Here is a 22,002-nt window from a genome sequence, read left to right as displayed (position 1 = left end):
GAGAGAAGCAGAGGAAGATTCTTAGCAGGTTCTAAACCCAGCACTTCAGGACTTGATCTCACAACCCTGAGATCATGACCTGAGCTGAAATCAAGAGTCAGACACTTAACTGACTGAGCCACTCAGGTGCCTCTTATTTTATTCTATGATAAGCAGGGGCCCATTCCAGAGAATGTTACGTTTTAGATAATATTTAGAAAATGTGGATAGATTGCTTGGTGAATTGGATTATAGGTTTTCTAAAACCACTGAAAAAACAAAGATTAATGGATGTGAAGATAAAGATGAACTAATAAATGCTTGACTCTATTACAAATTAATGGAAGCATGACTAAAACATTAAATACCATTCCTGCAAAAGTGTACAAATAATAATGAAAATTAAAGATTAAATAATGAAGTTGAACTTATTATTATTTTGCTTAATATTCTTATTAATATTATATCTTTTGATGAAAGTAAGAGCAGTGTCTAGTATCTTTTTTCTTTTTCTTTTATTTTAAAGGTTTTATTTATTTATTTGACAGAGAGAGACACAGAGAGAAGGAACACAAGCAGGGAGAGTGGGAGAGGGAGAAGCAGGCTCCCCGCTGTGCAGGGAGCCTGATGTGGGCTCCATCCCAAGACCCTGGGATCATGACCAGAGCCCAAGGCAGACGCTTAATGGCTGAGCCACCCAGGCGCACATTTTTCTTTTTTTTAAAAAAGATTTTATTTATTTATTTGAGAGAGAAAGAGAGATAGCAAGAGAGAACACAAGCAGAGGAAGGGGCAGAGGGAGAGGGAGAAAGAGACTCCCTATGGAACAGGGAGCCTGACATGGGGCTGATCCCGGGATCCTGACCTGAGCAGAAGGCAGACTGCTTAACCGACTGAGCCACCCCGGTGCCCCTAGAATCTTTTCTAGAGAAAACAGAACACGGTATCTGTGAGTGTCTACAATGCAAGATAGTGGTCAGATGGGGACATATGCTTCGCTCCTTCCTTTCAGAGGGAATGTTTTGTGCAGTCTACTGTGATGAATAACCCTGCACTTGCTTCTGGAGGAAGTGTGTGATTTTGACAAGAGCAGCACAAATAACAGAACTTCAACATAAGGACATTTCAAAAAAGGGATAGGCATTCCTTACAATATGTTGAGGATTGAATTATTTTTTAATCATTCACTGTAGGTTTGACATAAACTCCATGTGACTGGAGATTTATGTGGAATGAAGTAGAGCTGAAGCCGAGTGAATTCATACATCCAGATCAGATGGTTTTCAGAATCCCAAACCAGCCTCCCTCCCCCCACCAAGAACAGGTCTTTGGAGCTAAAATATCTTTTTAATTTGTCACAAAAATCAAGCTTTAACTCCCAACTTTAAATATAAGTTCCCCATCAAATTTCTGTCCTTGGTCTACTTTTCTTCTTTCTTAATACTCTCCGCTCAACAATATCTTCCTGAGCTTCTAAAACTGCATGTGGATGTGCTCGTACATGTGCTAAAATTGGAACGATACTGAGATTAGCATGGCTGCTGTGTGAGGATGACACGCAAATTTGCGAAGCATTCTCTATTTTTTTCTACTCCTGAAACCAACATTACATATATGTTAACTAACTCAAATTTAAATAAAAACTTAAGAAATAGCTGATGGGGGCACCTGGGTGGCATATTGTTAAGCATCTTCCTTTGGCTCAGGTCATGATCCCAGGGTCCTGGGATTGAGTCACACATCTGGTTCCTTGCTCAGCGGGGAAGCCTGCTTCTCCCTCTGCCTGTGGCTCTCCCTGCTTGTCCTCTCTTTCTCATTCTCTCTCTCTGACAAATAAATAACATCTAAAAAAAAATTTAAAAATATGTTAGCAAAATATGTTAGCAAAAAAAAATAAATATATATATATTAAAAAAAAAAAAAAAAAGGATGCCTGGGTGGCTCAGTCAGTTAAGCATCTGCCTTCCATTCCGGTCATGATCCCAGGTCCTAGGATTGGGTCTCGCATCAGGCTCCTCTGCCTGCCCCCTCCCCTGCTTGTGCTCTCTGTCTTTCTGACAAATAAATAAGTAAAATCTTTAAAAAAGTAACTGATGATCATGTTTAAAAAATCTCATGTGTATAACTTTTTATTTTATGTTTTAAGTATTCTCTACATACAACATGGGGCTCAAACTTTTAACCCCACGATCAAGCCTCACATGCTCTATTGACTGAGCCACCCAGGTGCCCCACATGTAGATAACTCTTAAATACCTCTCTCCAGCCTCAGGCTCTATTTTATTCCCTGGGTGCCATTTCCAGTTTCCTAACAAAGTTGTGTATTTCTTATCTTTTTTCTTTCCTTTTTAAAAAAGTTTTTTTTATGTTCTTTTTTTTTTTTTTAAAGATTTTATTTATTTATTTGACAGAGAGAAACACAGCAAGAGAGAGGACACAAGCAGGGTAAGTGGAAGAAGTAAAAGCAGGCTTCCCGTTGGGCAGGAAACCCAATGCGGGTTTCCATCCCAGGACCATGGGATCAGAACAGGAGGTGGATGCTTAATGACTGAACCACCCAGGCCCCCCAAAATATTTAAAAAAAACTTTTTATTTTTATTTATTTATTTATTTGAGAGAGAGAGAGAGAGAGAGAGAGAGAACACAAGCAGGGAGGAGGGGCAGAGGGAGATAGAGAAGCAGACTCTCCACTAAACAGGGAATCCGATGTGGGGCTCCATCCCAGGACCTCAGGATAATGACCTGAGCAAGGCAGACATTTAACCAACTGAGCCATCCAGGCACCCCTTCAAAACGTTTTAATTCAAATTCTGATGAGTTGATATACAGTATAATATTAGTATCAGGTGTACAATATAGTGATTCAACAGTCCTATATGTGGCCAGGTACTAATCACAAGTCCTCCCCCACCCCTCTCATGAGATGTGTATTTCTTTTATTTTCTTCTTCTTTTTAAAGATTTTATTTATTTATTTGACAGACAGAGATCACTAGTAGGCAGAGAGGCAGGCAGAGAGAGAGGGGGGGAATCAGGCTCCCTGCTGAGCAGAAAGCCCACTGTGGGGCTCGATCCTAGGACCTTGAGATCATGACCTGAGCAGAAGGCAGAGGCTTTAACCCACTGAGCCACCCAGGTGCCCTGAGATGTATATTTCTTAACACATGGCTTGTTAAACTAGACAGGTCCAAAGTGGAGCTGAGTATCAACTTGGTCTGTTTTCTTCTCCCTCCTTCAGGTCTGTTTCATGTATTGTTCAATAGGATCACCAGTTTTCAGTCCTTTAGGTTCACAGTCAAGGAGTTTTCTTTCTACGCGTCTTGCCCTTTAGGCCCATAGTCAATTTGTCTTTAAGTCCTGCAGTTGCAGCTTGCTTCTAATTTCTTTCTTCTTTTCACTCCTTTGTTTCTTGCCACTTGAACAATTTTAGTGTTCTTTTCTAACTACCTAACTTTCCATGTTTCAGCTCCTCTTCAACATCAAGGCAGTTTATCTAAAGAACTCTTCTCCATTCAGAATCAACCAGATGTTGGGCACTTTACATAAGCTATCTCATGTACTTTTCACTCACATGTACCTCATTCAAGTAGTGTCATCTTCATTTATAAAGAAAGTTGGGGCTCAATGAATTGAAGAAACTTGCCCAGAACATTCAAGAGAGTGATCATATAATTTCTCATCCAAACACTTTTGAACATGCAAGGGGATACTAGAAAGAGTTATGCCCAGATAGCAGGTGTTAGAAGGAATTTCCACAGACACACCAGGACACAAATTATCCACTCAGTATGTAATTGACTGAATCTGGGTTCCTCTCTAGGTCCTTCTGGAGAGATGCTGTAGCCATCTTATGACCATCAGGGGAGTAAGTTGATGAACTGAGGGTGACAGAAAGGAAGGAGAGAAAGAAATAAGTCTTTTGATGGTCATGTTGATCCACTCCATCTCCCATCTTCATGATAAGGAGAGAATAAGTATGTTTATTGTTTAAGTCATTTTATTTGGTATTTTGCTACTTGAGGTTTGAATATGCTTTGATAGAAGGAAAGACAGTTATACAAGGAATGGTAATAATGTGTGACTTCTGTTAGCCTAAGGGAGTGCAGGACACTTTGAGAGATTGCTTAGGATTATCTGATCTAATGTTGTGCTAGTGTGCATATGTGTGAGGAGGGGAGATGGTTAATGATAGATTCCTGGACAAAAGACATTTTAATAGTAACTTGGACAGTGAATTGAATTTTGTTTACCTATATCTTTATACTTGGAAACAGTAAGTTTTCCCTCCCAAGAACTTTGACCTCCGTAATTTACAAGTGCTTTGCTTTACAATTTTGACAGGCAAGTAATATTAGACTGAAGGGCTAGGGTCAAAGTGACTCAGGGATTCAACTTGCAAAAGTCACCCACAAGTCTTGGTTTTATTTGATTTATGTTTTCATTTTCACTGCTATATATCCATTTTCATCCAAGTTTGATAGTATGAAGTGTTATGATGTAGTTATTTTTGGCTTCAATCTTTGCTTTCTAAAATCTCCAGCCTTCCTTTGGGTGATTTTTGTTGTTGTTATTGTTGTTGTTGAGCTGGGGTTAAGAAGAAAAGAAGACCTCTGAATTCATGAGTGATTTGTTAAAAGAAGAAATAAACTGAGCAATTCAGAATTATACAAACAATGGCAATTGTAGAAGACCACCTGTTCCATGATAGGCAGTCCTCAGAGATTTTAAACACGCTTTCTTCCCAGCCTTAATTGCCTCAGGATGAGGCAATCCTGTGTATCTGCTCAGAACCATTAATAACCTACTTCACCTGATTGCAGCAAGTGTTTTTTTTTTTTTTCTTCAGATTTGTCAAATGGTAAGTGCAAGGACTTTATGTGCTGATAAACAACAAAATTGGCCAAATTTAGCAGTAGGTCTCAGCAAAAGGCAATTTCTTCTTTCATCTTCCATCTAATTTGACAACTAACAGTTTTTGAAAATCTAAAGCTGGGTGATTTCTCCAACACACTTGCTAGATTTTGATTAGATTAAATATGGTCTGCTTCTGCTTTGTTTTTTAGAATTGTTCTCTGGTTGTATTTCCAGATTACCATCTCTTTGCCTTTTGAAGATGGTGTCCTGCTCATCTATTCCATTTCTTTGATTATTTCTAGTATTTACCATTTGGTCTGTGTGACTTTGAGCAAGTTACTTAACTTCTCTGTGCTTTAGATTAATTATTATTTGTGAAAGATAATGAAGCTACAGAGACAATGAGGTATGTTTTCAGAGCAAGTAGTTTTAGGAAGTCATCAGGTCTGCAAAAATTCTGGAATTAGCACACATAGACCAATTCTTTTTACTTTCCACCCATTTTCAAAGCTCTTCCTTCACGGGTAAAGGGCTTACTACTGTGGCTCTCAGCCTTAGCATTTTATGCATGTGGTGTTCATTTTAGAATGATTTTAAGAACAACTTTAAAAGGGAGAAGTACAGAATAATTACCTAAAGTGGTTTTTGTTTAGAGAAAATGGTGTACTTTGTGATGATGGTGTGGGAGTGTGGGGATGAGATTGGTGGGCTGATAAAGTCATGCACATAAGTTCAGGGATGCTTCTTGTGTCATGCCGTGTATTAGAGACACACAGCTATGTGTCCCTCCACTGCTGTGTACGTGGAGACTTAAGAACTGGACCTCTTGTGCCCTTGGCAGAAAGCAGGGTTTCAAAAAATATTTAACTTAAAACGGAGAATCCTAAAGACCTGGTCTTTGTAAATGAAAAGGAAGTGACACAAACCATGCACAGTTAAGTGACAAAAGGAAGCAAAAGCACAGTTAGAAGGCATAGAAATGTGAAAATGTGCCAAGGAAATATAGGGAGGCCCATAACGTGTGATAATTTAGGAGAAAATCATTTAGATGTTGAAAAAAGACATGAGTGCTTCTGAAGAGATTCCATCCACTTTAAAGATACATTAAAAGCCAGGAAAATTACTGGAAAATCATTTGGACTCTTTATTTGAAGAACAAAACCCTATATATAGAAAAAGGCCGAAGTTTTCTAATTCAATAGGACCTTTCGTGATTTGCAAGGCTCAAGGCAATCTATTCCTGCTCTAACACTTGCTGACTTGCAACCATGGGCAAGTTATAAACCCCTCTTTGTAACTCGGTTTTTCCCATAAGTAAAATAGGGAAAATAATAGTGTCTGTTTCCAAAGGTCTTTGTAAGAATGAGATCAGAGTATAAAAGAGTGTAATAGTGAACACTCACCCAAGATCAGCTGATATTATTAATTATTATTATAATCACTACTACAGTTATTATTGTCATCATCATTGAGAGATGGTTGGAGAGCTTGAGCATGGACTTTGGAACCAGGTTGCCTGGCTTCAAATCCTGCCTCTATCACTTGCTACTTGTGGGTCTTTGGTCAAGTTACTTACATCTCCAGGTTTCTGTTTCCTCATCTGTAAAATGGGAAGAATAGTACTTCCTTCATGGAGTTACTATAAACATGAAATTAACTAATGCATATGGAGAGTGTACAACTGCCCCCGGCTCATTATGTCATTCTGGTGATTATTTTTCTGACCTCATCCTAGCCCACTCTACCCTCAGCCACACTGACATACGTTCTGTGTGCATCAAGAACTTATTTTTCCGGTTCTTTGCCCATGTCACCTCTTCGGACAGGCCTTCTCTGCCTGACCATGGTTTTGCTCTCCACCCATAGGTACTTTCCAAGTCAATTTCTGTATCCGTTTTTTTCTCAGCATTTTTCTATCTGATGTTGTTTCTGTGTATGTATTGCTTCCCTGTTTATTACCTGACTTCTCTCCACCCTTACAGAATACAGTCTACATGCCTTATTTGCTACTGTGTCTCGGCACCGAGGTCAACACCTTGCAGATAGTAGGCATTCCGAAATAGTTGTTGAATGAATGCACGCAATTGTGATCGAGTGATCTGAAGATCAGTAAGGACCACTTCCTGTCCTTAAAGCCAGTCTAGAGTAGGGCTGCTCAAAAGGTGGCCAATGTGAGTGACTCTCTCATGCTGGCTCAGTGTTGGTGATGAGACAATCTGTCCAAACAAGCATACTTAGAGAATAAAAGGGGCAGGGGTCCTGTTAATAATCATGTTCGGGCTGCAAGCAGCCGTGGGGATACTCCACAGTAAACCTTATCCATGAACTAGCTGCATTAGAACTACAGATGGCAGGGTGGTGGAATGGACTCACAAAAATGCAGATTCCTGGACCTCATCCGGGCCCCACTGCATTGGGATCTTTATTTTAGGAAGTGCCTTGCATGATTCTGAGATCTGCCAAACAGGCCAGAGTTTGAGAACCGCCTGGGCTGGGGATCAGAACATCCTCTTTTGAGGGCTTTGTCCTCAACCCAGGAGGCTTCCCTAAAGGTGTTAAATACTTAACACCGTTGTGTGGGGGCTGCGGTGGCTGCTGTGTGGGAGCCGAGCGCTCATTAGCACTTGTATAGGAACGTCTGCCTGTTCTGGAGAGGTAATTTCTTGGCAAACAATGAGAGTCTTCATAAAGCACTTCTGCGGAGTGAGGACAAATTTGGGGTAATGTAGTGCAAATTGTAGGAAGTGAGTACATTAGCACGAAAGAGATTTAATAAGCTTGGAAAAGAGATTTAGTTCGTCTGGCAAAAAGACTAAATTTGGGGGAAATGAGGTGAATATGGTAACAAAAATAAAGACCAGTCACTTAGGGTTGAAACCCCTCTTTAAAAAAAAATAATGCTTTTGGAACAATTTGTCGGAGTCTGTAGGTCTTACCAACTCCTGTAAAATAGGAAATGTTTTGAGGACTTCGCTGCATGGATCTTTGTGTTGATGGCACAGACAGTATTTTCTGGTAATGGGTAATAGTGGCAAAGTTAATAAAGCCTTTACCGCCCTCTGGCCCTCTGACTTCTCTCTTCTTTCAAGAATTTTCCTCCTTGTCCATCCATTTCATCTCCCTATAATGGGAGTGAACTGCTAATTGTTCTTGTGGGTTTCCCTCATGGCATCACAGATTTTATCTCTTTTCCATCTTTTTCTAACATTTTCAAATTCATTCCTCTTTGTATCCTGATACAGAAGGATAATGTATGAATTTATACCTTTATCAATTTAAAATCTTGCAAACATACAGGCTTTATTTTTTATAATCTCAACAGCAGTTCTTCCTTTGGATTCCACTCTTTGTTTAATAGGTCATTAATGCTTTAATTTAAACAAAAATCATTATATCCTAGAGATATTTTATATGGAAACACATATAAGAGATGGGTGTCTTTTATATACCTTGGTTTGCTGTCATTTCCCATGAAGTAAAAAGAAATAGATGGAGAAAGTGTTCTTGTGATGTCTTCATTTCAAATGATATGAAAAATAAGAATTCACCCATAGGCATGTTAAAACAAAGTCTAAAAGTGCACCTTCGTCTCACTGATTACTTTCAATTTGTGTATTTTATTTCTCACTCTGTGAACCTAACCATAGGACTTGGCAACCACTCCAAGAATCTGATTTAAAGATAGAGGTAAAAGGTTGTAGTCATAGCTATTTCCAATTCCAGGAATGAAAATGCTGTGTACGGAGTTCATGGAAAGCGTTCCCATAGTTAGTCAGATGTTAAACTTGCCATAATAACTAAAAAACAAACAAACAAACAAAACACCCAGTGTCGTTAGAAATTGGGTGTATGTGACTTTAAAAGTTTTTGGCTCTAGGCCAGCCTTTCCGGAGCATGCTGGCCACTTTGGGTAGCATTGGCAACTTCTTTCGCAGGTTTTCCAGTTGATGCCCGTTTCAAGCAGCAGGAGGGTGACGTTTCTGTGTTCAGAACACCTAACAATGCCTGTTCAAAACAGATTCCTGACTCTTTAAGCTTGCCTAGAAACATTGTTTCTCTGAAATCTCCTCTAGAGACGTGGAGCTATCTTAATTACTTCTAACATTAGCTGAGTATTTAAAATATTACCTATTACAGTATCTAGCTAGGGGTGTTTCAGGGCCTCCTCCATCCAAATAAATAAGCATCAATGTGCTCACATAATCCATTATATCATGGCATTTGTCAAAAACAACTTCGAGTAGAAAATAACTTTCTCAGTAAAACATTAGCCTCCTAATGGTGGACATGTTTGCTCTGGGAATCAATACTTCATTCTAATAATTTCTACAGTTTTGAGAGCCAAGTGGTTGTCGAGATGTTGATTCCAGTTGAGGGAAGTTGCTTTTCTTTTGTAACATGGATGTCTCACCCTCTCTCCTCATCACCTTTGGATCTACTGTAATCAACCGTGTCTGCCTTCAGATTGTGGTTTTGGAACTGTGGTCTGGGGTGTGTTGGAAGAGCGACTTTTGCCATAATTCAAAGAGCAGACTTGAGGCTGCTGTCGGATGCTGGCTGTGATCTTTCCAGAGTCAGAGCAGAAAAATACACGTTTAATAAAATCAGATTGAGCACCACCTTTTTTGGTGATCCTTGAGGCTGTCATTAAATACTTCTTTTTGCATAGATTTTCCTTTTGGATACAACTGGAGTTTAATTTTTAGCATGATATTAAGATTATATATAAACCAATAATTTTTTTATTAATGAGTACATTTCCATGAACTTTTTGACAAGAATAAGGTGGTGAAATTTAGGATTTTGTCCTGATTTCAAGTTAGAAATTACAAATCACCTTGCACAAATTCTTTTTATTCATGATTATGATTTATCCCTTCATCCCACTTTCCCTTATAAAAATGGAGAGAAATTATTTAAAATTTTTATGTTTTATGATCTGAATATCAAGGCATGTAAAAATACCAGATATCTAAATTTTTTAACATACAAAAAGAGTATTATATCTGCTTGATAATGTGATTTTATTATTCAATGGTATATATAGATTGCATTTAATTCCTAAAATATTTTCCATTTCTTTTTTTCCTGACCCACTTGGGGAAAAAAATCAAAATAATAACTGCAAAGAACAACTTTTTAAATAAATTCTCATTCCTGGTTGGCTGTTTCTACTCTGAAAGCAGTGCAACAGAATAGAATAATTAAGAAGATGGGAATATAGGATTCATTTCATAAGAATCCCAAATTCTGGGGCACCTGGGTGGCTCAGTGGGCTAAGCCTCTGCCTTGGGCTCAGGTCATGATCTCAGGGTCTTGAGATGGAGCCCTGGTGGGCTCTCTGCTCAGCAGGGAGCCTGCTTTCCCTCTCTCTGCCTGCCTCTCTGCCTACTTGTGATTGCTCTCTCCCTCTGTCAAATAAATAAATAAATAAAATATTTAAAAAAAAAGGATTCCAAATTCTCCAAGTTTTTATATTTAAAATGCTATTTCTTTAAGTAGGATAAATTATGACATTTTTGTTTTTGTATTTAAACATATATTTTGATTCATTTCTCTTAGAATTTAAAAACATACATAATCTGAAATAATTTATTTTCCACTAATGTGTGTAAGTTTCTGTATTTATACTAATTGGCCCTGGTGAATCAAAAAAGGAATTCAGAGTCATGCATTGTAGTTATCTGATTGTTCAGACTTTCCTAAAATAGTGTGAAGGCAATTTAGAAAATAATGGAATATACATTGTTTACTCTGGGTAGAGTGCTAGAAATAATGAGAGTCTCAGAAAATAATATCAACACATTAGATATTCAAGAGACTGGAGATGCAATACTGGGAAAAATATAATGCAAAAACCACAATAACAAAGGCGTAGGGGATAATGAAGAACAATTTAGACAAAGGACATTAGCTGTAATGTTGATTGTAGCAAAAATAACAAAGCAAAACCATGACTTTTGGCCCTTTGTTGGAAAAAAGTTAGGGGCAACTAAAATATTGGGAACATATGTAATTGAAAGAAATAAAAATTCCTTCATGAAAATTGGAAAAATGAGTACAGAGCTACAGGCACCAACTACAAGGAGATAATGAGGGCTACGTGGGAGTTGAATGCAAATATAATGAATTTTAAAGCAATGATGCTTTTTATTTGTATTAACTTCTATCAGTTAGCTTTTTCTAAAATAGAAGGCTTTGTATAGCAGGAAAGATACTTTATGTTGTAATATCTTATGCTATAATTGGATAGGGTTCAAGTAGATTTTCAAATTAGCTAAGTTCTGTTCAGGGCATATACTAAATACTTCTCTATGGACATTTGAATTGGAAAGAAAAGCTGAAATCCTTTCCCACTTATATTTAGAGCGTTTAAAAACTATAAATTACAAACCAAAAAGTAGTTTAAAAGAGTTTCAGAGAAGAGAGAGGAAGACACATATTTTATTCCAATGGACCACATAGCATCACTCAATTTTAAAATTTAGATTTTAATTGACACAGGTGCGCAGGGAGGAGGGTTGTCAGGCCGATATGAACTGTATCAAAGAGGAGAGAGATCCTTAGGGGTAAGAAAAACAAAAGGGCCTGACAAGGAGAAAAGTGAAGAACAAGAAAAAAAGACAGGTCAGAGATGGGAAAAGGAAAGTGCTCAAAAAAAATGTTAAGCCCAGTCAATATGGAACAGATTGCTTCTTTAATTGGAATCAGCATCCTCAACCTATTATGCCTGTATCTTATAGCACATACCAAGTACTCTGATATTCAGTGGAGAATAAACTGTAGGAATGAACTTGGTAATGTACACTGCAAGGCATTCACAAGGGGCTTGGCACTGTTTGGTCTCTTTCACCCTTCCCCCATCTGTTGGGGAGAAATAGGCAAACTGTCTCTGTCTGCACATCTGTCCAGTGTCCAGTGTCCTGTTAGGATCCGGCTGCATTTAGCTATGAGAGCATGACAAACTCCTATTTAGGTACTTAAACTTGTAATGAAAAACAGATTGTCTGGAGAACACTCTAATGGCTCTGTGCAAAAGCTCTCAACTCCATTTACTAAATATGAAATCAAATGTTGCAATTAATTGTAGACTGTGCCAGGGCCAACCCTTTCTCTGACCACATTACCGGGTTCCGGCATGGGGGATGGGTAAACGTTTCTGATGGTGACTGACTTGTGCCTTCTGCTCTCTCAAATATGCTTTAGTCCTATCCCTTTGGTTCCTTTGGTCCTCATCTCCTCATCTGTGGTTTTGGAGGACAGGTAGTATAGCCTTGTACCCCTTCAGACGAATGTGCAGTGAGTGCGGCTTTGTTGCTTTTAGTGAAAACCATTCCAAGTTTGGTTGCTTCCTTTCCTTTGTTGGATGGATTTCCTCCTTTTACAGAATGTCTCTGTCATGCAGTTGTCACTCTGGGCATCCACTACTCTGCTGTTGCTCATCCATGCGGCTTGTCCAAGCCTCTCCTACCTTTCTCTCCCTTTGGGTTTCACGCCAAGTTGGGCGTTCAGTCTTTCAGCATCCACTTTTATTTGGTGACCCATGATGCAACTTCTCTTCACTCAGCATTTCCCCATGGTTGGAGAAGTGGAGGCTCTTAAATCATGGGCAGGGGGTGGGGATTGCAAGGTCTGTGATCATTTCCTTTTAAGAAGGGTGGTTCTCTGGGGTGCCTGCCTGGCACAGTTGGTAGAGCATGGGACTCTTGATATCTGGGTGATGAGTTCAAGCCCACCTAGGGGGTAGAGTATAGTTGAAAAAAATGTTAAATAAAGAAGGGTGGTTTTCAGGCCATCTGGCTGACCAGGAGGCTAGTTGTCGCTCATCTGATTTCACTGGCCATCTCTTTCTGACCCTCCCCCTTTCTTTCAAGGCAAGGCTTCTATCCTGTCCTTAGCTTCAACGAAAGCTAGAAAAGTCTAGTTGCCTGCAAGACTACTTAGAAGATTATGTCTGTTTCTCTCACCAAATAAGAACTGCCTCAGTGGTGTTTTTGCGTACTGACTATGTGACTTAGAATAAGGTACTTAAACCTGTCTGTGCCTCAAATATATCGGCATATTTGTAGTATATGGGTAATGTTTCTGTAGTACATGGGTGATTATTTCCACTTATTGCACAAAGTTGAAATGTGTTATATAAGGATGAGCTTAGTATTTGGCACACAGTAAGTGCCATGCAAGTTTTGCTAGTTTTATTATTATTCTCTCAAGAGCAGATTTGTAAGTACCAGAGGGCACATATGCTTGTTGGATTATAGGTCAAAAGGATGACATTTTTAATTATTTCATGATCATAACATGTATATCTTGAAGTAAGAATCTTAAATTAGTTGCACACAGCAACATATTTTATAATGACATCTTTAGGCCATGAAACATGATTTTTTCCTTCTGAAATAATAGTTGAAATAACGTGGCTTGTGTTTTTTCTTCACCTAGAATGATAGAATTCACTTTTTTTTGAGGAAGGGATGCACTACTTTGATTCTTTTTTTTTTAATTTTTTTTTATAAACATATAATGTATTATTAGCCCACGGGTACAGGTCTGTGAATTGCCAGGTTTTTTGTTTATAAAAATTTTATTTATTTATTTGACAGAGAGAGAGATCACAAGTAGGCAGAGAGGCAGGCAGAGAGAGAGAGGGGGAAGCAGGCTCCCGTGGAGCAGAGAGCCCAATGCCGGGGCTCAATCCGAGGACGCTGGGATCATGACCTGAGCTGATGGCAGAGGCTTAACGCACTGAGCCACCCAGGTGCCCCATGAATCGCCAGGTTTACACATTTCACAGCACTCACCATATCACATACCCTCTCCAATGTCCATAACCCCACCACCCTCTCCCTACAGTACTTTGATTCTTATATTTGGGTGGTAAATACTTCACAAAATAGCCAGCACAAAATTTAGGATTCTTTTTTTTTTTTTTTAAAGGTTTATTTATTTATTTTAGAGAGAGAGAGAGCCCAAGCAGAGGGAGTGGCAGGCAGAGGAAGAAGGAGAAGCAGGCTCCATATTGAGCAGGGAGCCTGATGGGGGGGCTCAATCCCAGGACATTGGGATCATGGCCTGGGCTGAAGGCAGATGATTTACAGACTGAACCACTTAGGAGCCCCAAGATTTAGGATTTTTTTTAAAAAAGATTTTATTTACTTATTTGACAGACAGAGATCACAAGTAGGCAGAGAGGCAGGCAGAGAGAGAGGAGGAAGCAGGCTCCCCGCTGAGCAGAGAGCCCGAGCAGGGGGTCGATCCTAGGACCCTGGGATCATGACCTGAGCCGAAGGCAGAGGCTTTAAGCCACTGAGCCACCCAGGCGCCCCAAGAGTTAGGATTCTTAACAGATATTGCCAATTTCAACAGTACATCACTTCAAAAGGGAACCACTACTCACAGTAGAACTGTAATCCTGTGATGAACAGATGAATAGGCTTCCCCCCCTCCAATTTATGTGCTCATATGACAAAATATGAGAGAGAAATAGAAATGCTGGAAGGTATTAACCAAGACTTTTGGCACTATATGAATTAGACTGCACTTTCAAAATTTGAAATATTTTGAAGAGAAGTGACGAAAGAGTGAGAGTTTTGCCTGAAGCATAGTTCTTGAAATTTATGAAACAACTAACAGATTTTTTTTCCTAATTACCCAAATTGTGGGTGGTAGGAATGGTAGGGGAGAAACCATATATGTTTTGCTTTTTGCAAAAGTATGCCTTCAGAGAAAAATAATAATTTTTATTGTCAGATCATGAAACTGTGAGAATCCTCTGATGTCGCACTTTGTGGAGTGCATATATTTATGTTTTTTGAAGGTTGGTGTTCGCATATGCATTTCTAACATGTTAGAGGTATAAGAACTATTTTGTTGGTTATGATTGACATGGAACATGTTGCGCTATAAATGCTAGTTATAGTTTGATATGTTAACAATGTTACATTGTTTTGTGTATTCCCTTTTAGATATTTAAAAGCTTAAGGTATTTTGTATGATAAAGAAATATTAGATAAATACTCAGTCTACTTTTTTTTCTGAAAAATGACACATTTAGGATTTAAAACACCTCGTGTGTCAATCTATAAATTATTTGGGGAGAAATGATAAGTTACATTTTTTTGAGGCTTCACAGGATCAAAAATGGCTTTATAACATGCAATTAAGCCTGTGTATTTCCAATGAGAAGACTGAGGTTGTTTGTAGTGTCAGTATTATTTTCAGACAACAGAAAACCTTGTATCATTTTCCTTCTTTCTTTCCTTCCTCCCTCCCTCCCTCCCTTCCTTCCCCCTTCCTTCTTTCCTTCCATCCTTCCTTCCTTGCCTTCTTCTCCTTCTCTTCCTCTTCCTCCTTCTTCTTTTACAATGATAGCAATAATCTGTTAGGTGTTTAAAATGATGGCATGATTTTAGCCTTTAAAAAATTTTTAAATAATACAACTACCATGGATCTGTGCACCATACAGACATTTAGGAAAGAGCTGTTGCATAACAACTAATAACACAGCTACTCTAGTAGATAGAGTGAAATATCTAGGATTTTTTATTATGGAAAAGAAAAAGTTGCTAGTGAAATATATATCTATAAATATTTGTAATAGTCTCCCAAATAAATATCTCTCTATAAGAATACATCACTGTAGGCTAGAATCTTCAGGAATAATTTTTTTTTTTAAGTTTTAGGGAATATGATTTCATCTGATAAGAGAGAGTTATTCTATTTTGTAGTTCTATCATATTGCAAATATTATAAAATATAAAAGCAGTTCAACATGACACAGTTTAAAATTAAACCTATGTTAGATTTTCTTAGTAATGAAGCAATTTCTAGAACATGAGACTAATAAAATATTTTTTTGAAATAGAAAATGAATGAAAAGACTAATTACCAAGAAATTACCTTATGTTATTTGATTACTACCTAAATAATGTAGGTACAATTTTCCAACGGATTGTGGTTTTATTTTTATCTGATAAAATGAAAATAGAGGGGGTAATCTCCAATCATTTATCTAATATAGCTAAAAATTGCCTTCCAGAGCTACTGAAAGATATTCTTTCTTTGCCTTTTTTTTCTTATGAGAACCATAGGAAAAGTCCAGGTATGTGGTTATACCTAATTTGAACTCAACAAAGAATGAATCATTAATTTGTCTGAAGGCATGGAGAAGGATTGACTGCATTTATTCTGCAACTAGTTTTCCTAGAATTTGATTTTAGGAACACTGACATTGGAGAGTAGGAAATTAAAGAGAAATCAGTGTAAGTAATCTTTTAGCCAATCTTTTAGTAATTAATCTTAACCAAAAGGTAAAGTGAAAAGTGGAGAACCAAAGATTCAGTAAATAAGAAAACATGTTTCCACCTTTTAAATACTTCTGCAAGTGTATTGAGCACATGGTAGTTCAATATAGCACAGATTACTTCTAAAGTTGATGTATTTATATGAAAGCACTAAGACAGTATTATTATAATATAGGAAAAAATACTGACCCATGTGAAATTTATACAATAAATCCATTTATAATATCTGATCAATTATATGTTCCTCCTACAAATCAAAGCAAAACACATATTCCACTTTTTTTATTGTATATATGTGTTCTAGAGTGTCATCAATATTACCTTGATTGGGTGTAGAAATTATTTGCTGTTAAACTGTGCTTCAGTTTGCAAACTAAAATGTGTGCTATAGTACCACATAAAAGGCTGGCTGGCTGTCATTAAAAGACATCAAAGGACAGCCTCCCGGAAGTCTTTAAGTTTTATGGCAGGTGCCTCACAGAGAATGTCAGGTCATCTTGGGAAACCAGAAGAAGACTCCATCTAAACTCAATTGTCTTTGGTCTCTTTCATCTGTTTGGCAAGGTAGACATTCTGGGTTAGAAAGAGTTTTGCAGTGATTTGAATATTGAACATCAAGCCTCTCTGATTTCAGCTGCTCTCAGCATGGAGGCTGCAGTCATGGTCTCTCCTGAAGGACACATCTGGGGAACAGAAAAATGATCCTTGTGATAATATCATCGAGTTCCTATGAAGTACAGAGGCATAAGCCTCATTTTTGGCTCTTCTCAGGACACAAATGAAAGGGCATATTGGGTATACATAGGCAATTCGGTATAACTTTGGAAAGGGACCATTTCCAAATTTGAAAGCACTACTCTCATTTGCTTAGTATGGGATGAGATAATGTCTACAGAAGAACAGAATAATGGGATTTTTGTTTAAACAAAGTAGCACAATAAATCCATCTTTTATTTTTTTTTTGTGGTTAAGCCTGCTCGTATAATTTCCTTAATGAGATATTACAAAAAACCTATATGGAGAAAAATATCTTTACAATCAAATTAGGGGATAACAATGGCTAATTTTTAGCTGATTAGAAAAATGCCTGTATTGCACATGAAAACAAACACTTATGGTCTTAGATGTTTTTTACAATTTGCTTTCTAGCCACATCTGCACCATCTCAGGGTACATTAATTTAATTTTGCTTAACAAGTATTTCCTTTATGTTGTCATAAGCCTAAAACATCTCTTGGCTAGTTGTTTCTACTTTATTAGGACAAGCAAAATTTCCACAAGAACTAACAAATTATCATGAGCTCTGGAGGCTTATTTATTTATTTATTTTTGCTAAGAATTAATATATTTAATGAATACAGTTTAAACAATTTTGAACTGCTTTGATCATTCACTTACACGTCGTTAAGTAGTCTAAGCATTTTATTATGAAAGGGCTCTGTTTACAAATTAGACCAAAGAACACACTTCATACTGAAGATCAGCATATATATTGTATTTTATTTCAGATGCACATGACACAACCTTAATATTAGAGCCAGATGATTAAAAGAACATTACCTGAGCCATGAGAGTCACTGAATGAGCTATGCTAAATTGGTTGTTTTCTGTTTTGTGATTAATTGTGCTTCTAAACCATATTTTAGTGTGCTTTGTTTTTCTGTCCCTAGTCATCCCATATTATTAAAGAGAAATTCTGCATATCTCTCCTGGAGTCCAATTAAGGATTTGCATCATGACTAGATTTTTCACTTTAATTACTGTATATAAAGTAGGTTTTGACTTATTTCCATATTTATCAAACTATGCAGAAGAAGCAAAATTCATCAAATAAACAGATATCGGTGGCTATAATTGCAGCCTGCATCGAGCATGTAGGAAGAAAATATGAGGGTCCAAATTTCATTATGTAGAACATAATAAACATCTGAATAATTAAACTGTGTGTAAATCATAGCCTTGGCAGTAGTAAGAATAGGAGAGACACCTTCATTTGATCCAAAAAATATTTTAAATATAATTCTGAAAATATGGCCTAAACATTAGACAAACAATGAGTTGAAAAAAACTTGTACCTCTTATCCGGTGAAAAATATAACATTGGATACTGTGCATTCAAAAAAATTTTTTTGAATTATAAGATATGATGAGCTTTCTGTGTACACGGATTGCCAGGAAAAGTCCTTTCTTCCTTGCAAATCAGAGAATAAAACAAAAAAGAAGTTAATATTAACAAGCTATTTTGATAATTTTTCTTTGTACTTATACTATAAGTAATTAACATTGAAGAAGTAACCCATCAATTTCTAGGATGAAGAAAACACTCTTGCCTTCTAAATATGTATAATTTAAAGCTCCTAATAATCATCTACTTGAAAATGTTTAGCCATACTTCATGTTTGTGTTTTAAATAATTTGTAGCTAAATAAATATAGGAAGCATTATTTTTATTATAGTAAAAATTTTTAAGATGGGAAGTATATTAATATTATGACCAAGAGTCAGTGAGTACAACTTACCGAAGTAGAAAACCTGACTTCTCATTTTATATTTTTAAAATTTTTTAAAAGCTTTTATTTTTATTTATTTAACAGAGAGAGAGAGCTCAAGCAGGGGAAGCAGCAGGGAGAGGGAGAAGCAGACTCCCCGCTGAGCAAGGAGCCCTACGTGGGTTGATCCCAGGATCCTGGGATCACGACCCAAGACGAAGGCAGTTGCCCAACCAACTGAACCACCCAGGCATTCCCAAGACTTTTCATTTTAAACATGATTTTTTAAACTTTTAAGACATTCAAAAAATATTTCAAATGATTTTTCCTTCAGTTATTTAATTGCAAAACTTAAATTGTCTCTAGTGTCAAAAATGAATTGGGTTTATTAATTTCAAAACTTTCAAAAAGACATTTTTAATTTAAATTTTTACCATAGTTAAGCTCCTGACAAGGAAAGTTTAATTCTAGTTATTGTAAGGTTGCTAAGGGCTTTGAATTAATTTATCTTGTAAGCCCTGCTGTGAATGTAGCTGGTTACTTTTGAATTAGATATTAAGGACAGATAAAGTGATGAACCTGCTTGGCTTCTACTCTATGAAGATTCATCATATTTTGATTTCCACAGGCTCCCAGAAGTGAGGATCCTAGAAAATAGGATCTGTTTAATGTTGTCTGAAATCAATCATTTCTCTTTGCAATTGATACAGAAATTTTCTTTTCACTTGTGAATATGTTATAAAATGCAAAAATGTGGCCTTTTTAAGGTAGGTACAGCGAGTCATATCAAGGTCACTGTGCAATAGCCCAACTAAAAAATATGGGTATGTTCTAATATACAATGCATGGGGACAGTGAATATACAAAATTGGTTATGGAGGTGCAATTTACAGTGTTTTTTCTTTTTTTTTTTTATTTTGGGGGAAGGTGAGCAAATAGGTTTGTATTCACTCAAACAATGAGTTACCGTCCACCTCTTTGTATTAAGAATTCTGATAACCGTCTGAATACTTTTCTTGATCCATTTTAATGTTTCAGCTGGCCTTTCCAGGCAGACTTACTATTCTTCTCTAAAGATTTATATGCAGGTAACTAATGAACAGTAAGAACAAAATCACAATGGACTATATGTGAACAGACTAAAAGTGATTAATAGAATTGAATAGAATCAGTAACTGGACGTCTAATGCCTTTCACCAGCAAGAACTAGCTGTTTGGCCTTAAACTGTTTTCAAAACCCCTACCTATGGATAAAGTCAAAGTCATTTAGATGGTCATGTAATAAATGTTATGTCATCAAACCAGGAGAAAAAGTTTCAAAGTGTTTGTTTACTAGGTGGTACAAATATTGATAAAATATTAAAGCAGGTAATTAGAAAGATAGAATTTATACATTTCAATGGTGCAAGTTACAGTTTGGTATTCTGAACAGAGAATGCTTAAGTGTAACATTCCATGAGCCAAATAGTCACCTTATGGTTGAAAACAATTTTCAAAGGTATTCCTTTCCTAGACTAAAGGAAAACTACAGGGGCACCTGGGTGGCTCAGTGGGTTAAAGCCTCTGCCTTCAGCTCAGGTCATGATCCCAGGGTCCTGGGATCGAGCCCCGCATAAGGCTCTCTGCTCAGCATGGAGCCTGCTTCCTCCTCTCTCTCTGCCTGCTTGTGATCTCTGTCTGTCAAATAAATAAAATATTTTTTAAAAAAGACTTATAAAAAAGAAAAACTATAAATGACATCCATATTTCATGGATAATTTCTGAGTTGGTGTCTCATTTCCACACTGGTTTTGATTAGAGTGATAATGTTAAATGAATAATTGAGGAATTTAGGAATAGTAAGTATTTTTTGAAGAAAAGATGATAGTTTTAATTTACAAAATAGATTTCCTTTCTATAATACCCAGGGCAGAATCATGACCGTAGATGGTTTTCCCTCCTCAAAAAGGGAATGTAGTACTCAAAAGGAGTATCTGCAGGTTTCTTCTTAAAGGAAGAGATCTGCTGGTATCTAGAATTTTTCTCAGCTCAAACAATATATTTCATTTTGTTTATTTTTTCTCTTCTTCCTTAATCAAACCTAAGGTTTCCATTGTAGAGAAAAAGGCGGTTTAAAAGAGGGATTGCTGGGGCTTACCCCAGATCCACTGATTTAGACTGTGAGGGATTGAGACTTGAAAATTTGCATTATAAGCAGTTATCCTGAGCAGAGCTATGCTGGCAAATGTTGGACAACTTGCTCCATGAAAAAGAGTGTGTTACAAACTTTACTGATTTAAAGAATATACAGTGTACAACTCAAAAATAACAAAATGTGCAATATTCTTTTTTCATAAACTCCATATAGCCAATTGATTCCTACAAAAATAATTTCTGCTGAACTATTTTATCTGTAGCCAAACTATCGTTTTAACTGATAAAAGAACATAGTTCCAAAGTGAATATTGGTTAACATTTTTGTTTATGGTAAGACAAAAATAAACCAATGAAGAATATATTGGAACTCACTTATTAGTTGATGCTGTCAGTAACTTTTTTGTTGAATAAGATAGTAGTTTTCAAATACTGAAAGACTGTTTCTTCAACTTTATGCATTATTCACAACATAATGACTATAGACCTGACATACTTTTAAGATTAATCTGTATTAAACAGAATAGACAACACAATAAACAAAATTTTAGGCCTGTTTTATGGCATTTTTCAAATTTCATGGTATAAACACTCCTTGTACTTTGCCAGTTTCAAGCTACCAAGGTGATATGCTTGAAGCAAGGTTGGGAAGGGATGCCCAGTAGTATACAATGATATATTTCTATCATCAATGTGATAGATATAAATGACCTGAAGAGCAAGTTCAGTCGTAAAATATGGTAAGTAGGAAGTGATGGGGGTTTAGTGTTACCTTTATTTTTCAGATAATTTATTTAGATAATTTAAATATATTGAAGATAATTTATATTTTAAAATATAACTTAATTTTTTAAAGATTTTATTTATTTATTTGAGAGAGAGAGAGCGAGTGGAAGAGCACAAGAAGGGGGAGAGGTAGAGGGAGAAGCAGGCTCCCCACAGAGCAGGGAGCCCGATGCGGGACTTGATCCCAGGACCCTGGGATCATGACCTGAGCCAAAGGCAGACGCTTAACCATCTGAGCCACTTAGGTACCCTAACTTAAATTTTTAAAAGGTTTTATTTTTTAAGAAATCTCTGTACCCAACATGGGGTTGAACTCATAACCCCAGGATCAAATGTTGCATGCTTCACTGAGTGAACCAGCCAGATGCCCCTGAATTGTCCACTTGATTTTTAATAATGGTTATGTTTAAAAACAGACTCATAAAATTCCTGGAGATTCAACATTTAAAAAATTAATAT

The 22,002-nt window shown here is 36.9% G+C and overlaps 1 pseudogene; it reads left to right on the top strand.

Moving 5' to 3' along the window:
* Positions 1 to 1,466: 1,466 nt before the first annotated feature.
* Positions 1,467 to 1,565, top strand: LOC116864839 (annotated as a pseudogene).
* Positions 1,566 to 22,002: the final 20,437 nt, after the last annotated feature.

This window comes from Lontra canadensis, unplaced genomic scaffold (assembly GCF_010015895.1).
Source record: "Lontra canadensis isolate GAN:19392208 unplaced genomic scaffold, GSC_riverotter_1.0 scaffold6, whole genome shotgun sequence".
Classification (NCBI taxonomy): Eukaryota; Metazoa; Chordata; class Mammalia; order Carnivora; family Mustelidae; genus Lontra; species Lontra canadensis.
This window is presented reverse-complemented; position numbering and strand designations above follow the sequence as displayed.